Source organism: Quercus lobata, chromosome 2 (genome assembly GCF_001633185.2).
Source record: "Quercus lobata isolate SW786 chromosome 2, ValleyOak3.0 Primary Assembly, whole genome shotgun sequence".
Taxonomy (NCBI): Eukaryota; Viridiplantae; Streptophyta; class Magnoliopsida; order Fagales; family Fagaceae; genus Quercus; species Quercus lobata.
This window is the reverse complement of record NC_044905.1, coordinates 13,356,598-13,365,695: the sequence shown is the minus strand read 5'-3', so window position 1 is coordinate 13,365,695 and position 9,098 is coordinate 13,356,598. Positions and strand designations below refer to the sequence as shown.

The 9,098-nt window shown below is 33.6% G+C and overlaps 1 non-coding gene across 1 annotated transcript; it reads right to left on the bottom strand.

The window, feature by feature from the left end:
• Nucleotides 1-536: 536 nt before the first annotated feature.
• On the bottom strand, nucleotides 537-608 carry TRNAP-UGG. Its single transcript has one exon. It is a non-coding gene; the product is annotated as a tRNA-Pro (tRNA).
• Nucleotides 609-9,098: the final 8,490 nt, after the last annotated feature.

Here is a 9,098-nt window from a genome sequence, read left to right as displayed (position 1 = left end):
CCTGTTCAATCAAGGAAAGGACTGAGAAGGTTCAAGTAATTAACTAATTGTAAGTTTGTAACTTTATGAGCAATTATTCAAAGAATTTTTTTTTTTAAATGATGGATAATGGGTTCATTACAATCAGTCAAAGTTGATCCAACAACGCAAACATATTGATTGGCACATATAGATGGCCATAGTGTTTCATGCTTAAACAGGCATTACCATTACGTTGGAGGTAACGTCAAAATGATGGGACCTGGACCATCAGTAGAAAACGTTTCTCATACAACAAATATAATAATAGATAGGCTAAATTCTCACTGGTGGTGCAGGATTAAAGTTTTTATGAAGAAAACGATAAGACGTTTTAATTATATCGTTGAATAGTATGATGGTGTGAACTGTGATGTGACTCTTTCAATTACAAGGAAACAAAGTATTGAAGTCTTCGAGAGCTTGAGTGAGAAAAAGGTTAATATCAGAAGGATTTAATTAATGATTAATAACCACTAAAGTGTGTAATTTCAAAAATAAAAATCATCACATAATTTGGGGCATTCCGAGAATCGAACTCGGGACCTCTCGCACCCAAAGCGAGAATCATACCACTAGACCAAATGCCCTGCTGCATGCTTTTATTGATTTTAAATATACCTGACAACAATTAGATGGGCTGTTCATATACAGCGTCTGTTGCGAAAAGACGTGGGCTGATAGGGAAACGAGCAAATCTGAAGATGTCTTGGGGGAACAAAAATACCCTGACTGCTCTCATTCCAAAGCAACATCATTGTGGTCTGTACAGGCAGAATATTATTGATAGCCAAGGCACGTTAATAACATTCTCGGATTTTTCTTTTTGGAGGCAATGAGATGGAAAATTCTTGGATGTTACAACTTTTGTTGAGGCTGTGTTTGAATGGGACATTTGAATTTAAGTTTGGATTTGAAATCCATTTATTTAAAATGTTTTGATTTAAAATTTTTTAATTTTGAAATTTTTGTTTGGGTCTTTTTAAATAATTAAGGATTTAAAATTTCATTATTTGGATAGGTAAATTTGGATTTGGATTTGGATTTAAATTTAAGATCAATAAAATATATTTATTAATTATTATTTTTCTTAATCATTCTACACTTTAATTTTAAATACATGAGGTAATATTAATAATCCAATTGACAAGATGATGATTAAATTTTTTTATTCATAGCCAACTAAAAAAATATCTGGCCAACTATTGACAACTAAAATGTTTTATATCAACTAAAGAGGACACCCAAATGCATTAGTGTTTTTTTTTTTTTTTTTTTTTCACAACATTCAAATCACAAACTAAAAAATTATTCTAAAGTTATTAACAACTAAAAAGTTATATATCAAGAGAGACATATATAAGTTTATATAAGAATTTGAATTTGGGCTCCCTCAAATCCAAATCCAAATCCAAATTCAAATCTAAATCCATGTCATCCAAACAGACCATAAGTGAATTTGGATATTAAAAGCAGATGTAGAACTTTTCTCATATAAATTGAGATATAAATTTATATAAGAATTAATAAAATTTTATTAACTCAATAATAATAAAAATGAACAAGTTTATATAATATTAGTCTTTAAAAACAATTTAAAAAAAAAAATTCTTAGTTGTTGAAATAGAGATACATTTCTTATGAGATGTGATTGAGAAATTGAAAAAGACAAGTTGAAGAGGATTGACAAGAAAAAAGGGAGGATGGAAAACATAAAGAGGAAAATAGGGTGGAAAACAATATTTTCCATTGTTTGGCAAAATAAGGAAAATAGGGAGGAAGGAAAACCTGGGAGAAAATTTTCTCTCCCGAGCCCACAAAATTCATCCTCCCAAATCGGGAGGAAAATGCTAGAGAGAAAAGTGCTCTCATAGCACTTTTACGAAAATACCCTATTTTGGAATCAAGTATAAAAAAATAAAAAAATAAATAAAAGAGAGAGAGAGAGAGAGCGCCGGAGGAAAAAAAGAGAGAATGAGAGCTGGAGCTACGCCTGGAACTTTCTTGAATGAGGAAGACAAAGAAAATAAAAGAAGGGGGATGGAGATAAGGACAACGTGTGTGGAGGAGAAAAAGAAGGGAAAAAAAAAACGAATAGATGAAATGAAGGCTGAGAAAGGAGAAATAATATAATAAATAAATAATCCTAATTGAGAAATGTTACCACAATATTTTCACAATAAATTTTAAGTAGCAGATTGTTATTAGTTAATATTGGTAAGTAAAAAAATAATTTCAATGGTGGGTTCAAATTAGAACTAGTAATAACTTTCCACATAAATTTTGTTATAAAAGTATTGCAAAAAATGTTGTGGACGTAACACTTCTCATTAAAAAATATAATCGTTGGTAAATTTTATATTATTTAATGAGTAGAAATAAATCTATTTCTTACCTATTATGTAATAAGGGTATGGTAATCAATTTATATAAACTACATTTTCTATCCTCCCACCTTTCTTTTCAACCAAACAAAAAAAAATTTCCATCCTTCTACTTTTTCATCTCTCCAACCAAACACATACAAGGGAAAACTAAATATTTTCCATCTTTCCACTTTTCCACTCCTCCAACCAAACAGACCCTTAGTGTAGCCATCAATTTTCACTGCCACCATCAAATTTCGTGACCACAAACTCGTTTTTCTTTGATTGTGTCGCCCCTTTTTCATGACAGTAATTCTCTTTTCCTTTTTCGGTAATTCTCTCTTCTTTTCTTTCTCTTCTTGGGGTCTATTTGTGAAAATCCTAAATAAAATGGGACTCCTCAAATTCAAGAAATGTGAAAAATAAGGGCTGTTTGGTTTTAAAAATGTCCTCATTCATCACTCATCACTAATCACTTATCACTTAAAATACCCCAACTTCCTACGATTGGCACGTTTGGCATACTGTTTCCAACTTCTTATAACTAAAAAATTTGTACTTTCTATTGGACCCATACCTGATCACCATGTTAATGAGTTCTGTTAGCCTACCCGCCTTACCCTCATTTCATTTCATTTTCTTCACTGCTCATTTCTCCTTCAGCCTTTCAGCTTTGTTACTCTCCCAAAACCAGAGACAAACCCGGCTAAAATAGAAGAAGCTTGGACCTGAGCGCTGATCTCCACCGTCACCAGGGTCGCTTGATCTCCTCAGACGTGTAACAACGACGCGATCTCCTCCATCGTGACCCAACGGGGCTGACGAAGTGTGAAGAAACACGACCCATTTCCTTGATTTGTCACGGACGATCTCCTCCGACGTGTAACGATGATTTTTTATCCCTTTTTGTACTCTCTCACCTTGTGAATGGATCTGATTTATGTTTTTGGCATTTGGGTTTTGAGAAAACTTTTAGCTTTTAGCTTGAAATTGTGTTGGCCTTCATTTTTCCTTGTTGTTTGGTTGTTGAGAAAATAATAAAGGAGAAGGTTTTTTGATTTATTTTTTGTTTATATGATACTATTATACTTGCCCATATGTTGGTTTAGCTTCAATCTGATTATGTTTTCCTGTTTGGCTAATATTATATCGTTTTTTTGAAAATATTTGATTTCTCATCAGTTTAAGTAAACCAATTCAAATAGATGGTTTAAGTAGCTTAGAGGCTTTGAATCTATTAAAGATTTTCTGGGTTGTTTATATTTTGTTGGAATTTTTAATTGCTGAAGTAATATTAAAAGAGAATAGCTCAATCCTGTTTGAACAATAGTATTATAAATGATTGTCTTCTTTTTACCAAGAAGACAATGGTTTAAGGTTTATATGTTTTGATGTGCTGTGATAGTGTGTATTGGAGTATAGGGTGGTGAAAAAATTGAGAAAGAGGTCGGTGGGGAAGATCAGTGCAGCGGCACGTGAAGAACTGCATTTCTGAGGTCGGGTCGGCACAGTTGGCTGAGGTGGGCTCGGTGAGTGCGTGCGTGAGGAGGTGAGGGCAAGGCAGAGGCTTCTTTATGTTTAAGTTGTAGTGTATGAAGATGGAGTGATTGTTCTAAGCTTGATGAAGAGAGCCGTTGCTTATGCCATCAAAAGTTGTGCCTAGTGACTTCCCTCTGACCGTGGGTCCCAGCCATGTCTGTTTATTTACCAAAATGCCATGGAAACTCAGTTTTCATAACTTGAAAATACCCAAAATGTGTTTTCAGTTTTGCTAATTCATCACTCAAAAATCAGAGAATTGAGTGATGGAAACAAAAACTGAAAACAAATCCAAATAAACCCTCATGCCATGAGACCCACTAGTTTTGAGTTATGGGTGATGAAAACAGAGTGATGAGTGATGAAAAACATGAAATCCAAATAGCCCCTAAATGAAAGCAACGTCCAAAATTCACAATACTTTTCAGTTGTCAAGTAAGAGAGAGAGAGAAAGACCATGATTTCTACAACTCTTATGGTGGTTGAGATAGAAGACTATGAGATTGAGATCAGGTGACCATGCAATTACACCACTTCTTTCACAAATATTTTTACATTTTTAACTTTTTAACTTTAATTTTTTACTCATTTTTAGTAATTTTTTAATTAATGGTTGAGATTGAAAGTTATTTTTTGCAACTTTCATTCTTAACCATTCATTGCTATTACATCAGGTATAATACCTAAATATTGCACCTGATCTCAATACGAAGACTGTGTTGTTAATGTAAGGTTTGATGAAAAGCCTTTACAGCAAGTCCCTAAGGTCCAATTTCGTTTATGGGATTTAAGCTTTTAGTTGCTATGTTGCTAAATAGATGGTAAGCTACGTAATTGTTTTAGTTTGGATAATGGGATGAGTTGGTTTAGTTATGATTTAGGAAATTCGTTGACTACATCTGATTAGTTGAACCCTCTAGGCCAAATTGGCAGCTAGGGAACTTGCTAAATAAGACAAACCCTTTTAGAAATCATTAAAGCAACATGTGTGTAGGGCCTTCAGGCTAAAAATGGATCAAGTTGCACCTTCAGTCACATGCAAGATATTATTTGCATGAAAGTAGCCGATACATGATTCATTTTATGGGTTCATAGATTTTTCAAGTGATCCTAACTTATTTTAGCAAAATCTATGTTTTGGGCCAATGGAAAAACCAAAATTGCCCCAACCTTACCCCTCGAATCACATTCCCATAAATCCATATATTAATCTACATGGACTTGGGAGTTGGCCCACGTATAAGAGAATAATATATGATAAAATATATGCGTAACGGGCCCAAAGAGAGTCAGGCGTTGCTTTGCATTAAACTTGTATATTTTTTGCAAAAAAAATGACAATAGGAGTTTTGTTGTTTCAAGTTGTGGGGAATTGTGAATCAGAAAGTTTGGTTTGTTAGTGGTTGCGGGGAGGCTTGTAAACCTTTGGGTTGCTAGTGGGATGACCAAAGATCTAATGTTCTCCAGTTGAAGAAGGCATAGAGAAAGAAGGAAGAGTGAGAGGGTGACTGATAAGAGTTATTTATTAGATTTTGGTTTTTTTTTTTTTTTTTTTTTTTTGGGTAAATTGCAAATTACACACTTAAAGTTTGGGAGTGATTGGATTTTACACCCTGAAGTTTTAGAGTTTGGATTTTATCCTCTAAAGTTTGGTGATGTTTAGATTTTACATCTTAATGTTTCAAAATTTAGATTTTACCCCCTATATTTTGGAAGTGTTTGGATTTTACTCCCTAAAGTTTTGGGGTGTTTAGATTTTATACCCTAAAGTTTTAGAATTTGAGAGTGTAAAATCCAAACAACCCTAAACTTTAGGGGGGGTAAAATTCAAGTTCTGAAATGTCAGGGTGTAAAATCCAAACACCCCAAACTTTAGGAGATAAAATCCAAATTCTAAAATTTCAGGGTGTAAAATCCAATCACCCCTAAACTTTAAGGGTGTAATATGCAATTTACCCTCTTTTTTTCTTCCTTGTCCAAGCTTATGGGTGACGTGGCTTATGGCGACACCTAACATTATACAGTAATGTGTGTTAATGAATAAGAACCCATTTGACACTTAACAATCAAACTAATAAGGGAGATAGACTATGGCCAACATGAAAATAAAACCAAAAATAAAGAACCAATATTAAAACAACCCTAAACATCAATGGTCAAAAGTATAGTTTAATCATTAATTTTTATTATTCTAATTAGATCCACCAAATGGGCGGGAAAGAGAAGAAAAAAAGAAAAAGAAAAGAAGAAGCAAAGGCCTAAAGCAAATGATTATTATAATTAGATCCAAATGGGCCGTAAAGAGAAGAAAAAATAAATAAATAAAAGAAGCAAAGGCCCAAAGCAAAACTATTAGGTTTTACATGCACTATGATAGGAATAAGTTGAAGTTAACATATGTCGTGAAATAGGGTGGATGAAAATTTTTGAAGAGAAAATAAGTTTGTGTGTTGTTTGTTTAAGAGAGAGGAAGTAAAACTTTTATGTAAAGCCCAGACATTTTCCACTTGGGTGGGTCCGTACAAAACTTTCCTCTCCAAAATGGAGAGAAAAGAGAGGTGAAAATGTTGAGACATACGATATGACAAAAATACCCTAACTTTTTATTGCCCTCACTAACCCCCTCTCACTTTCCCATCTCCTAACTTGATCATTAATCCCTGTCTCATCAACCTCTTCACAGCAACAGTGAACTCATCTTCTTTTTCTTTTTTTTTGCCTTGTCCTCATTCTATTCCACATTCTGTTGTATTAATCTATTGTTTTCTTGTTAATTTTTTGTTTTTATTGTCTTTTCCAGCCTAAGTTCAAGTATAAGTTCGTACAATATTCATCTTCTCTTTTTTTTTTTGCCTTGTCCTCATTTTTTTTTTTTGAGAATGTCTTCTCAACAAAGTTAACGCATAGTACAATTTTTGTTGCCCATAAATTTTATATTATATATAATAATAAAGAAAAATAATATAAATTTATATGTATTTGTGTTAATTTTTATATTATTTAATGAGTATAAATAAATCTATTTCTTATATATTATGTAATAAGGACATAATAGTAATTTACATAAACTACATTTTCAATCCTCCCACTTTTCTACCAAATAAAAGAGTTTTTCACCCCTCCAACTAAATACACATGAGGGAAAATCAAATCTTTTCTATCCTCCCATTTTTCCATCCTCCCACTAATTTTCTATCCTTTCACTTTTCTATTCTTTTAACCAAACGAACCCTTAAGATTCTGTTTGGTTGAAGGAGTGGAAAAGTGAGAGGATAGAAAATGAGGAATGGATAGAAAAGTAGGAGGATAAAAGAGATTTTAATTTCCCTAATTTGTGTTTGGTTGGGGTGAAAAAGTGGAGGGATGGAAAAGATGATTTTGTATAAATTTACTCACATGCCCTTATTAAAAATAATGCCCAATCATAACAAAAAAGTGACAAAAAAAGGCAATCACCCAAATTTATTGAAAAAAGAAAAATCATGCCATTTATTTTTAAAAAAATTACGTCTAGTTAAACCAAAAAAAGAAAAAATAAAGGAGAGAAACAAAAGACAACAACTTGTATGTTGTATCACGCACAAAAAAAAAGGGGGGGTCAATCACGCATTCATGCTCAGGAAAAAAGAAAAAAAGAAGAAGAAGTTATTAATATCCCAACACATAAAATGAGGAGAGGAGGATAATTCAATCATTGATTGCAACTATTCTTCTTCCTTCTATTTTCTCCCCAAATTGAAGTGATAGAATATTTGTGGGCCAAGGGAGAAAACACCTGGGCCCTAGCAATTTTTCATCCTTTACTTCTCTCCAATCAAACACCCATAAAATCAGTTTTCTCATCTTTATTTTCCATCCTGTCTGTTTCACCCAATCAAACGGACCCTAAAATTCATTAAAGGTGGTCCACTCCTAATCAATGTCGGACAAGCAACAAAGAAAGAGAAAAAAAAAAAAAAAATTTACAAGCAACAAAGAAAGAGAAAAAAAAAGTTTGAAACACACTCACCCACACCAATAGATGATGTGGTGTTTTACTTTCATGGACACAAGGACAAGGCGTATTGCTTAGTGTCTGATTTAGAAATTCACATTAATGCCCATTTCATAAGCAAGAGAAGTAAGATCGAAGGAGATTTAACTTGGGTTCAGTCTGTTTAAATCTAAAGAAAGAAAATATAAAACATATGTGGAGAAGCACAAGAGAGAGAGAGAAAAAAAGATAGAAGATTCCGCTTGACGGCCTTATGTTCATAGAAAAAGCCCTTAGCAGCTGTATATGTTACAACTTACAAAGAGCCTTAAATATGTATGTAAAGGTTACGATTTAATCCTACATGAACTTCAATATATTTTGGTCACCTGACCGTTACACAAACACTCAATTAAACTTGTGCATAGGTATCTTGTTTGGGCCTTACCTGCTCTACGTAGTGGGAAGATTCAATGACAACATGCTAATTAATCGAGATGGATGGAAAACAGAACAGGGTACCACACTTGGTTGTCACTGGAGAAGGATTTGAAGATTCAACGACAAGCAGAGAATAATAAGGTGACAGCCAAAGTGGAAGCACTGTTTGAAATAACTGCTCATCATGTAGTTACAATTTTCTTGGAGGAATTAGGGGTGCATGGAATTGAGGTGAGGGAGGATGATTGCCTTGCGCATTTGGAGCTCAATTTTAAGTTTGACTTGCTGAGCAAGATGGTGGACGGAGTTTTGGGATAGACCTACAGGCTACAGATCAAGTGTAAACACAGCACTGAATAATGCTTGTTTGCAATAGAAATTGTTGTTACCGTCAGAAAGAGTAGCCACCCAAGCCTTCCTCTGGCTAGGGAGGAGGAAACCTGTTAGTTTTATGTCCCATCTGAAAGACATTTTTGCCATATTTTTCAAATGACCTTCAATGTCACCCAACACAGTTATTCTTTAGGATCAGTTACCCAGTGCATTTGAGCCACTTCCTTCACATGAAGATGTAAACGAATACCAACGGAATCTTGTGCCATCTATTTGGCATTGCTCATTCCTTTCAACATATGCATCTAGGGCACTGTCAAGAAAAGGAAAATCAAATTTAGTTCTATTTGGGCTATTCTATTTTGTTAAATCATTAGCCTGGACTGGTAGCTAGCATCTTCTAATTTTAATCCAATTAAAATGTAATC